Raw genomic sequence first — 15230 nt, 5'->3', positions numbered from 1 at the left:
GTATGAGTGAAATGTCCAGCTAACTATAACATGTGTGAAACCTATGTTTTTTTTCAGTGAATATATATATATATATATATATATATATATATATATATATATATATATACATATATATATTGATATTGACTGAAAAAAACAAAGGTTAAAGTAATGCTAAGTTAGGTGACCCACCAAGTATAGTTATCTCAACTAACTGTAGCTCGTGTCTTGATGCAGCTATAACTTGTGGCCCCGCCATGCACAGTTTTGTAGTCAGCAATGTTTTTTCCGATGTTGTAGTCCTACTATGAATGAAGTCATAGGTCGCTTTATGTGCGTTGTAATATGTGGGGTAATTAGCAGTGGATGGCGCAGGCAGGAGTTATTGTTTCCTTGCGGCATGAATTATAGTAAATTGAGATAACTATTACTGGTGAATTTCAGTGGTATCATTTGCTTAAAACTATACGGTTTGACTGACATTTTCACCTAACTACAATGTTACTTTAACCTTTGGTTTCTTCAGTGTAATGCTAAGGTTTTTTATGTAAAGTACAATAACATTAAAATTCCTATCAATGACATAACTTTAACCTTTGATTGTTCACTTCTGAACTTCTAGGCTTTATTTTAACATAACATTATATTTTATTTCCATACATAAAGACAAACCCCAAAAGGCTGTTTGTGGAGTGGATTTGGCAAAAGGCATGGCACAGGGATCCGTTCCGGAGAGCCCCAAAAAGAGATAAACCAAGGAAAATCCTTTAAATATTTCGTACTTACATCATCAAAGAGGTATTACTTTTGACTGTTCTCAAAGCAAAGAGCTTTCAAAAAGATGACTGGTCCTATACCATCAGATATAACAAAGAAAACACAAAATCGTCAGTGGGAGCTTGGGAAGCATATTTAGACACTGAAATCACTGGGGGCCACGGCGCAGTTGAAGTTCCCCGCCACCTTAAAAGTCATGTGGAGAAATAAATTGCATAATATTAGGGAGGTCTCTGAAGTTGAGAGTTTGATCAGCCAGATCAATGCGCAAAAATAGGCATATGAAATCAGGCCAGAAAGTCGGAGCAGCGGGGGCAATATGTGCCACCCCGTTTGGATTAAGGGAGGGTTCCCCATGGTGGGTTGGGCTGGGCCAACAGAAGAAGAGTTAGACACATACATTTGTAATCATGAGCCCTTGGGTAGGGGGCATTAGGGATTAAATATTATCCTCATACTTGACTTTAGTCAGTACTCTAGAAGATGGCAACCAGAAGGCAGGATAGGAATAAGGATTGCATAAACAGCAAGAAATTAGAGTGTTATCCTGGAACATAAATGGCCTCAGGGTGCATAGGAGAAGGAGGAAGATTTTGGAATTAATTAAGCTCTCAGAAAATAACATAATAATATTACAGGAGACTCGTCTTCGACAGGAGGAATGGGCCGGGATTCTTAAAACAAACAGATGCATAGCACAATTGATATGCACTAATCAATCATGGAATGTAAAAGGAGTAGCCATCTTACTTTAAAAATTCACATGTGCTAAAATAGAGAGCTCCATGGTGGATTCAGGGGGTATGTGTGCTATAGCTAACATCAAAATAGATATGTCAGGATACACGCTGGTAGGATATTGTGGTCCCAGTGTGCATGATCCTTCTCCTCTTAGAGAGTTATATAGGCATCTACTCGACTCCAAGTACAATAACATTATGGGGGGGGGGGGGACTTTAATATCTTGATGAATGCTGCCCTTGATAAGCCATCAACAAAGCACATAGTTAATGCCTCAAAAATTAAGAAGACTATACAGCAGATCATTAAGTATCTTGGTATTATTAGACATTTGGAGACTTAAATCTGGATCTTGCAAAGAGTTTACTTATCAGAATAGAAAGTACTCACATGCTTCTAGAATTGATGTATTTCCTGTTGATGTAAGGATAATCAAAAATATTCCTATGGTCATGCACCAATCAGAGCACCTCTCACACCACACAGCAGTAAAGTTAGTGCTCTCTGTAGGGAGCCAGTCAACTGAGTATAGATGGACGCTAGATAGAACACCTTTAGGAAATCAAGAGGTGATAGAGGCTTTAAAAAAGCATGTGACAGAATGTTTCGAAATCAATGAAAACTCAGCCGCGCCTCATATTGTATGGGATTGCTTATTTGCAAGGAAGAGTAACTAGTTTGGAGTGTTCAGAAGGAAATAAGGGAAAAAGGAGCTAAGAGAACATGAGGCCAGAATTGAAAGAGCACAGAAAAGTCTTATTTATTGTCATAATCTCTCTTTAAAAACTGAGCTCCAGGGAAAGTTGGACAAGTCTAAGGAACAAGGAACTCTTAGTTCAGTTTTTGGAAAGAAGTATTCAAGAGCGAATGGATGCCAGCCAACTGGCCAATATGAATATGGGGAAGGATGCGGGAAATTAAATGCCTGGAAGACTAAGCAAGATCAGTTAAGAAATGAGATTAAGGAGGTGCAGATTGACCCTACCCAAGAGCGTTGTTTGGACAACCACAATATTGGGATGACATTTAGGGATTTTTTCCAAGATTTCTACACTGAAGATACAAAACCTACTTAGGTAGAATTGAATGAATGGTTGAAACAAGACTCTTCCCAGGTTGGACATTAGTCAATAATCATTCCTCAATCGCGAATTCACCACTCTAGAGATAAATAAATCAAAATACTTGCTTAAAAAGAGGGAATGCGGCAGGCTCGGATTGCATTCCAAACGAGCTGTATAACTTCTTAAAGGAGGTGTTTGCTACTCACCTAAATAAGTTACTAAACAGCATATACGTTAAACATGCCCCTCTCCCGGAAAGAGGCAGTCATAAGACTAATTTTAAAATCCACTAAAGACCCAGTGAATAGTAAGTCTCATAGGCCGATTTCTCTGTTGAATAGCAACTACAAAATATTCACGCACATACTCGCCACAAGATTAAATAGTGTGTTAATAAACACCATACATGAGAATCAAAAGAGTTTTACGAAACACAGTCAGTTTCATGACTTAATGCATGATTTGATTAGTGCAATTGATATAGCTTTTACAACTAGATTTCCTCTGACTTGTTATAATGATCGATGCTGCTAAAGCATTTGATAGTTAGGCATCAAACAAAACGGGCTAGGTAACAATTTTCTCAAAGCCATAAAATCAATATATGATGCACCAACTATGAGATTAGTGGTAATGGGCCCCTTTCACCTAAAATTATGATAGGCCGTGGTACTAGACAAGGGTGCCCATTGTCACCAGTACTTTTTAACCTAGGACAATCAGGTCAGAACAGGGAATTCTCCCTTTTAAATATGTAGACTGGGTTAAAAAAAAGCGCTATATGCTGACAATCTTTTAATCTATACATGTAATAAGAAGGCATCATTACCACTTATAATGGAAGTAACGGCGGCTTTAGGGAAAATCTCTGGTTACTTAGTAGACAAGGATAAAACGGAGACTATGACTTGGACTGCGTTGCAAATTTTCTGATTTTCACTCCTGCCAGTGGCCATGTTGTTCCTCATTTCCATCCTGTGTCTTTACTCTGCCCTTGCCTTGCTTCAGCCCTTGGGTGGTAGCTTTGTTCTGGATGTCCCTGGTATGCTTGTTTGCCAAAGGCCTACGTTGTGTGGTGCCTGCACTGTTGGCTTGGCCCTCTCACTTTCCACTTGGGGCGTAACGTTCGGCCTTGGTCCATTGGTATGCTTGCATGTCTTCCAGCTGTTTTCTTTCTGGCCGGTGCACTCCAGTTTGAGGGCTGGTGTTGTGCCTGTGGTGTCTCAGATCCCTGTTCTTTCTGAGTCTTTTTGGTGTCTCTGCGGTTGCTGGTTCTGCTGAGGTCCAGTTTCTTCCCTGTCCCTCTTAATGTCCCTTCCCCCTCTGTGGGTTGTGCGCCTTTGGGTTCTCTGGGCTTGTCCCTCTTTGGGTTGTGGTGTGGTCTAGAGCCTTCTGGTCTGGTGGTGGGGCCTTGACTTTGCCTCTGTCTGTCTTTGTCTTGCTGTCCCTTTGTTTGTTCCTTTGTTTGCCTATGCAGGAGGGTTGGTGCTGTCTTTTCTGCCTGGTTGTGTCCGACTCCAGCCATTTGGGCCTTGGTCCCTTGGGGGTCGCCATTGGATTTCTGCCTGTGTTCCCTGTCTGGCTTCCTTTCTCTGGTCGCTTTGTGCTCCGTTTCCATGTGGGTCTTTCGGCCCCTTGGTGGCTGGCGGTCCTGTGCCTGGGATTGCTGGAGACCAGGCCACTGTTTTTGCCTTTCCTCTAGCCTCTCCTCTGTACCTGCCTTGTGCAGGCTGGGCCTTTGCTTTGGTGTGCAGGTGTGGGTTGCTTGGCTTCCTCCCTGTCTGCCTGCCACTTTGAGTTCCCTGAGTGACCTGGCTGTGGCTGGTTCCTGTGCCTTTCTCTGTGCCCTCTGCGGCTGAGAGTTTCAGGGTTGTGGTAGTTGTCCCTTTGCCGCTTCTTCTGGGCCCTTTGGGATGGCCGTGTTGGTGGTCTCATGTCTTGCTGGCATGTTTGTTTTTCAGTCTGCTGGCTTCTTGGGTATTTGTGGGGGCATCTGCAGGGTTGGGCTCTGGGATGCGCTGCTTTTCTCTCCTATTTTTGCCCTTCTGCAGATGCTTTGGGTCTCACCTGGGGTGGTACCTTGGTGTTGTCCTTGGTCGTCCTGGCCGGCTGTCCGACTGTTGGTTCAGTTGGGGATCTCCCCTTACCTGTTCCTGGTTGCTCTTCAGTGGCTGGTGGCTTGGTCTTCCCTGGACGAGTGTTTCTCCCCTGTGGTCGACCCCAAGGTTTCTGGTTGGGGCTGTTGCCCTTGGGGGAAGCTGTTTGTGGCAGGTTCTTCCCTGTTGGCCCTTTTTGGCCTTTGGGTTCCCCTGGTCTAAGTGGCCTTGGGGGTTTTACCTCTCCCTGCTCTTGGTCTTGTGCGCTGGTCTGGTTTGGGGTCTGCAGGGGACAGTACCTTGATTTACTTTGGGTGGGGTACTGTTATTGGCCTCCTTTTGGTGGAGGGGCTGTGCTTCTGGCCTCTCCCTTGCTATTGTTGGGTGCCAGGTTTGTATCCCAATGTCCCCTGCTTTCAGGGTAGTTTCCTTGGTCCTGCCCTGTTGGCCTTTCCCTGTACCCTGGATCCTTCTCCGGTTTTGGGACTGTTATCCGATGTCTACACTGGTGGTTGATGCTGGATGTTCCTCTTTTATGGCATAGGCCTCCTCTGGGGGTTTCTGTGACTGTGTCCTCTGGGCTCTCTGATGTTCAGGTCTGTCAGGTTGGGGGGCTCGCTCTTGGACACTGCTCCCTCTCTTCCTGGTTTGCTCTGGGTGGGTCTGCCCTCTTTTGTCTGGGCTGGTCCACTGGGGGCTTCCCCAGGTGTGTTGGGGTTGGTCCTGTGGTTGGCCATGTTGATCCTTTGTCTCTTGCTTTCCTCGGGGTCTGTTTGGTCTCTCCTTGCTTCCCCTCTGCTTTCTGGTAGGGTCGTTATGGGTTCTTTTAGGCTGTGTGGGGCTTTCTTCCCTTGTCTGCTGGGGGTCACGCTGTCATTTCTGTTCCTATTTCTGGGCACTCTGAGGTGTTCCTGCCCTTGGCGTCCTTTTCACGGGATGATGCCCTTCCAGGCTTTTTGTGCCCTGTGAGCACTTCCACTTCTTCTTCTGGGCTCTCTTGTGCTGGTTGTTTTGCGGGGCCTGGTTGCTTCTGCCACTCTGGGGGTTCCATTTGGACTTGGGTCTCTGTGATTTGTCTCCATTTTGGCCTTGGCTGGAGATCTTGTGTCCCTGTTGGTGCGGCCCTGGCTTCCTGCTGTGTCTGGTTGCCTTGGGCCATCTTCTGTGGGTGGCCTCTTCGCTGTTCTTATGGTGGGGTTGGTCTTCTGTCCTTTCTTGTTGGGTTCTCCTCCTCCGTGATTGGTTCAGGGGTGATCCTGTGTGGGTTGTCTACCTTTTGAGTAGCAACTCCATGGTTTGGCTCCTTGCTTAACTCTTCTTCGTCATCTCCTGCTTGTTTTGGGGCATTCCGCCCGGTTTATAGTTGGGGGCGTTGTAAGTTGTGTGATTCTGCCTGTGTTTCTTTCCTGAGTTTCTCCTGTTTGCTTCTTTTGGGATGCTGTTTTCGTATGGTATCCCTGGTTTTCTTGGAAGTTCAGAACACTGGGTTTCTGGCTTTGGTATGCTCCAATTAGTAAAGAATGGCACAAGGACTGGGGGGTTAATGCCCTATTACTTACCAGTAATCTTCATTACTCCTGGTCGCATTGTCCTCATCCCATTTCTTACACTCCTCCCTCCAGGCCAGCTGGCCTTCCTGTTGGTGGCTTGGTAGTTCGGATGGAATGCTGAGTAGGTACTGCTTATGTACTCCCAGTGAGAGGGATAGGGGTTAGGTGTCCCAGCATTCTCCTGTTCTTTTTTTCTTTCATAGAGATAGTCATCTCTAATTAGTAAGGAATGTGACAAGGACAGCGGACCAGGAGTAATGAAGATTACTGGTAAGTAATAAAGCAGGAGTGCATCCTGAAATCTAGGCTGTGCTTGATCTTTGCTCCCGCATTGACAGAGGATAAGTGGTAAAATATTGACAGCTTACATTTTGCAACCATAAAATCTGTTGCAAACAGAAGGACCCTATCCATTAAGACTCACATTGTGTTGTGTAAATTGACACTTTTACTTCCAAACTTTTTGCACAGGCTTTGCAAATGCATAGCCCTTTTTACTATCAGGTGACCGATCCCATCGCTCCTATGATACTGTCACTCCATTGGCTGAGGGTTGAATTCAAATTTCTTTATTTCTTATGCCCTGCTCAGTGCTACCCACAGTACTTCAAAGTGCTGCTTAAACACCATTTCACAAATGGACTCGCAAACCATTGGTGGTGCAGCAGTCAATGCCACACCTGAGGTCCCATCACCCAATTGCAACTTGGGATCGCCACAACTGCCAGGGATGGTGTGAGTCTGGAATATGCTCGGAGGGGTCACTGTGGCCCTGCCTAACTTACTATGAGTTTCCTCTCAGACAGCGGTCTCATGTCGGTGTTCACACCAATGAAATTGCTGGTGGTGTGGAAACTAAGTGCCTCATACTATGGTGCCTCATACCAGTCCATGCTGTGCAAGAACTTGTTTTGGTAGTCCCATTGTGTTGACTTTTTCAAAGGCACCGCTGTGGGAACGTCAAAGGAGCACCCACCAAGAAAACTCATAATCTGGCAGGCAGGAGGCAGTTGAGTTTGGCAGTGCAGAAGCGAGGTAGTGGTGTGCCGTCTGCTCCCTAACTGCCAAACTCATAATCATGACCTTAGTATGGCCTTCCAAAATTGTAGATCAATATTCTTGACAAGGTCTTTGAACTCACAAACATTTCAGTTTCAAATCCTTACACATGCCTATATGCCACAATATTAAAATATAAGATATAAAGGACCAATTTCGTTGACATCGTGGTGTAGTTGATGTGTTTTTCAATAATAGATGATACAGTTATATTGTGTTTAGAGAACACTAAGTTAAAAAAATCACATTCTGGACACTTTTGCTCTATCAAGGAGACTTAGTTGGTCAGTACTTTAGACTCTACCCAGAAAGGTTAAATAGCAAATGGTGATGTCTGCACGATTCAAGTAACTGCTAAATTCCCATTTCTAGCCCACCTGAGCCCAAAGTTGTCCTCTGACTAGGTGGGAAGAGCACATTTAAAAGACACATCTGCAGAGAACAAATCACAACTAGGCAATTGAAATCTACAGAACATCGCGCATCCAACTTAAAGCTATTTATAGCTAATGAAGCACATCAATGCTTATCCAATTTTTGAAATTGGTGCAGCCACTGTGCGTACTCAGACTGATGCCACTGACAAGGGAGGAGGGTATAATATATTTGCTTCATGAAGAACATTATTGCTTGATCACACGTCAATCTAGGTCAAGGATATTTTGTTAGATAATGCATGATTTTGCAGAATAGCCCTTAATTATTTGTCATTTGCAACGTGATGTCTCTTTGCTATTAAGTAAATGGACCCAGTTGGAAGCATCAGGTTCACACTGTAGTTGAACAGGGACATCTCTGGTTAAGAAGCAAACTGTGCCTATTAGCTACAGACCGTTGCTTCCACTATAAGAATGGTACAATTTCACTGAAAAGATAACCTTAAATTTGTGGTTCAGGATGTTGTAAATTTGGATATTAACTATATATATATATATATATATATATATATATATATATATATATATATATATATATATATATCCACACGACAGGGAGCACCAAGCTAAGAGAGGCCACAGGAAGCAAAGTGAAGTTCATGTCATTTTATTTGATCAGCAGCTTGCAAGCAGTACTCGACCTGAATGAAGCATCTCTGTTCATATCCAGACGCATTTCAGGATTTCTATCCTTTCATCAGTGGCTTAGCAGAGAAAATGTTCAGCTGCTCACGCATTTGTAATTAATCCAAACACCCGCCCTGGTAGGCGTGGCTGTCAGCACAGCCTCCTGGTGTTTGTAGTTCCATTAAGTGTTCCACAGTGGGTGCGCTGTTCATTTCTCCAATCTTGCAAAATTATTAATCTCTTGTGGGTAGATGCTTCTTTCAAGGTGCTGTAACTGCCCTGCTTTTCAGCCGATGGTCGAACTTGGGGTAAATCACAGCCCTGAACTGTGACCTTACATCTCACCCTCTCGATTACTCCAGTTCCCAATTGAGGCTGGAACGAGCCCGCAAGCCCAGCAGTGAGCCCCTCTCCACGACCGTGCCAGGCCGTAAATTATCCACACGACAGGGAGCATCAAGCTAAGAGAGGCCACAGGAAGCAAAGAGAAGTTCATGTCATTTTATTTGATCAGCAGCTTGCAAGCAGTACTCGACCTGAATGAAGCATCCCTGTTCATGGCCAGACGCGTTTCAGGATATCTATCCTTTCATCAGTGGCTTAGCAGACACTCCAAATTCCTCGAGTTAGAAAAATAGATGGCACTCCAAGTCTCTATTTCACCAAAGATGATTTATTGGCAGACCCCCTGCCCCCTTGACAATAAATCATAAATCATCTTTGGTGAAATAGAGACTTGGAGTGCCGTCTATTTTTCTAACTCGAGGAATTTGGAGTGTGTGACTATATATATATATATATATATATATATATATATATATTTATATATATATTCACTGCGTGCTGCATGACTGACTGTATAAGTGAGTGATTGCTGCTAATGGGTCAGCTCAAGTAGATCCCCCAGTTCAGCCTCTTGCTCCTCTATAGGCTCCAGGGCATTCCTTCAAGGTCTGCCTCCTCCTAAACCATGGGAACTTCCGGCTGGTTTCCCGCGCACACTGACTCCTATCTTTTTGGCAGGTGACTTTTTTCCAGGGTCCGTGTCCTCTTAATTGCCCTTACTGGCTGCCATAGTCCGAGTGGTCACACACACCCACTCAGGCAGACCCAGCATCTCCAAATGAGGCTTATACTCCACCTTCCTTGAAGGGGAACTCTCCAGATCATTGCCTAGCAGACAGTCAACAGACATGGCTAGTCTCACAACTACTTTCAAGGTACCTGAGCGCCCCACTCAAAGGGAACTTGTGCCACTTTGCAGAGGCACTCTGAGTTGTCAGCTGAAACTACTGGATAGAGTACATTGGGGACCACCTGCTCTTCAGACACTAGACAATGGCTGAAAGCTGTCACACTGGCTCCAGTGTCTCTCAGAGCCTGCACCCTATGGCCATTAATGGTCACCCACTGCTCGTATTTCTTAGTGTTGGTGGGCAGGTGGGTACTTGGGACCACCTCACTGTCTCCTAGTGAGACCAGGGTCAATTCTGCTGGCTCCCACCCCGCTGGAAAACCAACTCCTCCCCCAAGGCTACACTAGCCAACTCCCAGGGCTGGGTACCTGTGGGTGTAGTGGTGGCCTATGTGGTACACCTAGGATCCCCAATGAAGTGACCGACCTGACCACAAGCTTAACATGCATGTGGGCCCTTCTGGGCAGGCTTACCTGTAGGGACCCATGGCTTTTTCTCACTGGGAGGGCTAGGAACCTTTCCCTTGGTTCCCTTGGGAATTACTTTGGGGCCTTTTTTGGAACTCCTTTTTTTTATACTTGTCCCCCCACTCTTCTACTGGGGACCCTGCCCACCTTTGGTGGCGACTCCCACATGACCTTTATGAACCGTGGTACTGACCCAGCGGTTCGCCTCCACAGCAAGCTTCCTGGGGTCAGTGAGCCTACTATCAATCAAATGCTGGCATAGCTCTGGAAAACAGCTACCAGACAAGTGCTCCTATGCAACCCAATCATAGAGCCCGATAAAATCATTTACCTGGCTAGCATGCTCACCCCCCAGTAGCTTGGCATGAGCAGCCAGGCTTATCTTGAAGGCAATGTGTAAAGTATTTGCAACCACACTCCCAGTAGCACAGTGATAACTCCACAAATGGACACCACACTGATTTAGGAAAAAAGTGGTATCTTTATCAAGAAGAAACACTGAGACCAAACGATAAAAAATCCAACATATGCATATTTGTAATGTTTCACTCGGCCGGTTATTAGGCCAACAATCACTTGTAGGTTCTTGAGGTATTAATGAGCAGTTCACGATGATCTAATGCAGTCCTAATGCAATGCTATGAAGTTCGTAATGCAGTTTGCAATGTAGAAATAAGTCAAGTACTAATGCGGTTCGTATAGCCATTAATTAGGTAGTTCGTAATGCAAGTACTAATGCCGATTGTAAAATCGGGTTATAATGCAGTTCGTAGTGTACGTATTAATGCGGATCATAAAAGCAAGTAATAATGCAGTTCGTAGTGCAAGTACTAATGCGGATCATAAAAGCAAGTAATAATACAGTTCGCAATGCAAGCACTAATGCGGATCATAACAGCAATTAATAATGCAGTTCGTAGTGCAAGTACTAATGCGGATAGTAAAAGCAATTTGGCACAGATCGCGGTGCTAGTGAAGGTCTCTATGCCACTCTTGGCTGGCTCACGGTCAGCGACTGCCAAAATATGCCCCTGATTCTGTTATGAAGGAAACAAAGTGCAGCTCCACAATCTGAACCCGGTACTGCCACTGCTCGGCGAGTAAGAGCTGCGATACTGACTTGAGGGGATGCTCACGGTGCAAAGATGAGAAAGGCCGAGAGCAGTCTCTCGTAGCATGTACTCTGTCCCAGACTGCAACACACGCACATTCGCTGAGTGTTACCTGGGGGGTTCAGTCTCTCCTCTCCTCGCGGCTTGGGCGTCACGCTGTGCAGCTTCGGGTTGGCGGCGGCTGCTCGTCACTGTGTGAGTTGGGCTACCAGGCGATGGCCTCGCAGCTGATCGGCTCCCGCGTGACTCCATTGATCTTGGGCAAAGGACCTCAGACCAACGATGGTGAAAGTTCACAGGTCTCTCCTTGCAAAGGCAGGCTAGGGCCGGCGGCAGTGATTTCTCATGGCTCCCCCTTGGGTGAAAGATCCGGGTCGATAGCGATAACGATCACAGCCCTTCTGGTCACCCTGTTGATCGAAGCAAAGCTCAAGACTGCTACGGGGCAAACGTTCATGGGGAAATTCTCACAAAGGTCTCAGGCTGCAAAAAGCACACGCACACTGTCGCTGAGACACACTTTGAAACTTTGATGTGCCTGAGTTTCGACAACAGGGAGCCAGCTCCTCTCGGGCCCTTGGAGACAAGTTACTTCAGGACACAGCCCACAGTAAAGTCCTTTCAAGCAGGGGGACACAGAACACAGCAAAGTCCCTTGTCATCTCCTTAGTCAAATCAGCAAACTGCAGGCAAGCCCCAGAACACACAGCAAGGGCAGTCCTTATCTTCAGCTTTTCTTCTTTGGCAGAGGTTCCACTTGATCACAAAGTAGTTTCAATAATTTTTCAGGCTTGAGTTCAGTCTTGAGTGCAGGGGTTTCAGCTCTCACATTTATACCCCTAAATGCCTTTGAAGTCTTTGTTGCTGTCTCACCTACTCCTCCCTGGTGTCAGGACACTCCCCAGACCCTGCCACATCCAAACCCAGATAGTCACAACACAACCAGGCAGAGGCATGCAGGATGGTTAGGACAAGAAATCAGCCACTTCTAAAAGCGTGGTTTCTAAACACACAATTTAAAAACCATATCTACAAAAAGATGTGTTATTAAATTCTGAGTTCAGGCACACTAAACCCCATCTCTCCATCTTATGCCTATGGGAAGATATGCTGGAAACATGTGACACAGCATTCCCCATTCTGTCCTATGGACAAGGTGGCCTTGCCACAGTGAATTACGAATTTGGCAGTAATTCACTGTCAGGACATGGTACACACCTCAGTACATGTTCTACCTTTCACATACACTGCACCATGCCCAGGGGGTACCTTGGGCCTACTATAGGGGTGTCTGATTTGCATAAAAAGGGAAGGGTAAGGCCTGGCAAGTGGGTGCACTTGTCAGGACAACAAAGCAGTTTACAAACTGCGCAGAGCCACTGCAGTGGCAGGCCTGAGATATCTTCTTGAGTCTACTTGTATGGGTGGCACAATTAGTGCTGCAGGCCCACTAGTAGCATTTGCATTACCAGCCCTGGCTACTGGATTCCCACCAGGACCTCAGCGCCTTTTGGTATTTCTCCTTTCTGGTGAGGCCTCTTACAGAGATTTTACATTTCTTGCAGATTGCTTTTAGTTGAGGCACAGTGTAGGTTTCCACCTTATCTTCCTCAAGTTAAATGTCAACAGATGCAATAGATGCTGGCTTGGTCATGATGAAAAACAATTTCAGTTCTCAAGTTTCAGAAAATCCAAAACGAAATGTTCACTAATAGTATGTGGTTATGTAATGGTCTGCACTATACTAGAAGTATACACCAATCACTGTATGTAAGGGACAAGTGCAGGTCCGGATCCTCACCACTGCCCACCAATGTTAGAAATGAAGGGGCATATTACCAACCAATAGAGATAATTTTTGTCTCTAACTTATTTAGAGACAAAAATTATCGCCGCAAATCGGCGATTTTTATCGCAGATAAACCTTGCTATTAGCAAGGTTTATCGCAAATGCGATAAAAAACGGCCGCAATGCATGAATATCGCTGAAAAGTCAGCGATATTCATGCATTATCGAGCAAATGCTCTTAGCCATGTTATCCACCTCCCATTGGATAACATGGCTAAGAACTGCTCCTGGGCAAGTGTTAGCTTTTGGAGATATTCGCGCTTAGCGCGAATATCTCCAAAAGTTGGTAATAGGAGATAGCGATGTTAGCGACTGTTTTCAGTCGCTAACATCTTGGCACGCCCACTTTGCATGTCATTAGTGATAAATATCACTGACATGCAAAGCGGGGCCCAAGATGGTCACTATCTCCTATTAGCTGTCGCTAACTGGTGTTAGCGACAGCTTGGTAATAGGGAGATAATTTTATCTCCGCTTTCTTGGCTTTTAAAGCCAAAAAAGCGGAGATAAAGCCCCTTGATAAAATGCCCCGAAGTTCTCTTATTGGCAATGGTTTGCACCTTTGTCCAAGTAGGGACCCTTCTTCCTAGTCAGGGTAAGGGGGTACACTTCTAAAATACCCCCTGCTCATATCCTTGGTAGCTTGGCACGAGCAGACAGGCTTATCTTAGAGGCAGTGTGTAAAGCATTTGTGCATGCATGCAGTAACACAGCGAAAACACTACAAATGGACACCATACCAGTTTAGAAAAATAGGACACTTTATCTAAACCAAGAAGACCGAATACAACAAAAATCCAACATACAATACTGTAGGAATAAATACTTTGCTGCAAGATAACCTTTCCATTGCAGAAATAGCTGAAAAAACAGTTCTGAGTTGGTAGATCCGTCCGGGGCAACCATGCTGAAAACAATAGAGACTAACAGTACCAGCCTACCACGTCGGCATGGGCCGGCTAAATCGTTGACAGACTCGTGAACAGTACCTTTCTCGTTGCGGTCGACATGTTGGAGCGAGTCAGTTGGGGCAACAATTGTGGTTGCGTTGCACAATGGAGTCAGTGCAGAGTGCAGTGACCTCATAAAGCTGTGCAGGTAGCAGCTCGATGATGATCGTCAAGACAGCATCTGTGAGAGCAAGGCTTATGGTGCAGGGTGAGGCAGTGCTTGATGCAATGCTGGCAGGTTGTGGTGTAGGGGACAGAGCAGGTCGATGTTTGGGTTGTGCAGCGATGATGTCAGTGACGTCCAGGCAGGGTGAGGAGGTGTATGGTGCAGTGTCCACAGGAAGAGGTGCAAGCAACAGGTTGGTGACAATTTTCCAGACAGCGTCGGTGAGACCAAGGATGCAGTGCATGCCTTCATGACACAGAACCCTGCGACAGACTCGGTGACAGAGTCGGCTGCTCCTTTATTCTGCAGCAGCTGAAACCTGCGGTTCCAGAGACAGTGCCAAGAAGGATAGTGAGGTCTATGCTGTGTTCCTGGGACCTCTTGAACAGAGAGAAGCTCCATTTCCAAGCCCTTGGAGATACTTTCTCAAGCAGGATACATACACAGTTCCTCTCCTTGGGAGAAACAGCAACTGCAGGCCAACCCAATACAGCACACAGCAAAGGGGCAGTATTCCTCCTCCAGTTTCTTCTAGCTCTTCTCCTTGGCAGAGGTTCTTGAATTCCAAAAGTGATCTAAAAGTCTGGGGTCTGGGCCCCACTTGTTATAGTACAACATCCTTTCCTTTGTTCTCTGGAGGCATAGAGTGTCTTTGCCCAGCCAGAACCAGTTCTGTCCTCTCTGGTGCAGCTGCCCAGCAGGAGGTGGAGACAGCATTGTCCAAGGCAGACCAGGCCCATTCAGGTGTGAAATAAATCCCCCCCTACTCTGAATGCAGCCCAGGTCTATTAAGCCCAGCCCTGACTCACCCTGGAAAGGCAGGACACACCTCACCCCCCAAGAAGATGTCTGAACAGAATGCACATTCCCAGCCCCTGCCACTCCAAAGCCAGACAGTCAATACACAAACCTAGCAGAGGCACACTGAATGGCTAAGAAAGAAAATACCTACTTTCTAAAAGTGATATATTCAAACTCAGAATATAAAAATCATCCTTACTAAAAGGTGCATCTTTATATTCTGAGTTCAGATATACCAAACTCCATGTTTCCATCTTGGTCCAATGGGAAGTTATATTTATAAGATGTTATAAATAAACTCCCATTCTATCCTATGGGACGAATACCCTTTCAATAGTGAAAAATGAACTTTTGGC

This window comes from Lissotriton helveticus, chromosome 1_1 (genome assembly GCF_964261635.1).
Source record: "Lissotriton helveticus chromosome 1_1, aLisHel1.1, whole genome shotgun sequence".
Lineage (NCBI taxonomy): Eukaryota > Metazoa > Chordata > Amphibia > Caudata > Salamandridae > Lissotriton > Lissotriton helveticus.
This window is presented reverse-complemented; position numbering follows the sequence as displayed.